This window comes from Alligator sinensis, unplaced genomic scaffold (assembly GCF_000455745.1).
Source record: "Alligator sinensis unplaced genomic scaffold, ASM45574v1 scaffold886_1, whole genome shotgun sequence".
Lineage (NCBI taxonomy): Eukaryota > Metazoa > Chordata > Crocodylia > Alligatoridae > Alligator > Alligator sinensis.
The window spans coordinates 2,062,834-2,063,386 of NW_005842040.1; the positions used below are offsets into that span (position 1 = coordinate 2,062,834).

General features: G+C 44.5%; 1 protein-coding gene across 2 annotated transcripts in view; it reads right to left on the reverse strand.

Moving 5' to 3' along the window:
* CDK12 (cyclin dependent kinase 12) overlaps positions 1–553 on the reverse strand; it is a 40,410-nt gene that overhangs the window by 10,866 nt on the left and 28,991 nt on the right. The gene's annotated exons all lie outside the window — the stretch shown is intronic.

The following is a 553-nucleotide window of genomic DNA, read 5'->3' on the forward strand; positions in this document are numbered from 1 at the left end:
GGGGGGGGTGGGTGAAGTTCTGGGAATTGCTTGGGAACATCCAACTACTTCAGCAATTTTTTCATAAACCTGACAGATTTGAAGGGTTTAAAATCAGGCTACTCCAGGAACACTGTGCTGAACCATGAGAGGATCCCGTGGTCTTGTGATGAGGGCTGCCCTCAATATCTTTCAAGCAGACACATTTTAAAACCTATCATCATTCTGGCATGCATTACCAAGGGAGGCAGAGCAGGTTTTCGCAAGTAGTGTGCGCTGTGGCATACTGCAGTGTGACAGCAACCCATCAGTTATTCTACTAGCCAAAGAATAAGCACCACTAACAGGTAGACCGAACTAACTCCCCCCCCAGGCAGAGAAAAGGTTCTTAAATTATATATACTCCCCCCCTTTATTGTCCATCAAATAATCTCAAAGCAACTCAAAATCATGAAAAGGGTAGGGCTCAACAAGCACTATCTTACAGAGGAGAGGGGCAAAACCAAAAAACAAGAAAGTGAAGTGCTTTGCTCAGTCATACAGCCAGTGTGTGACAAAAAAAAGGAAACCAGGA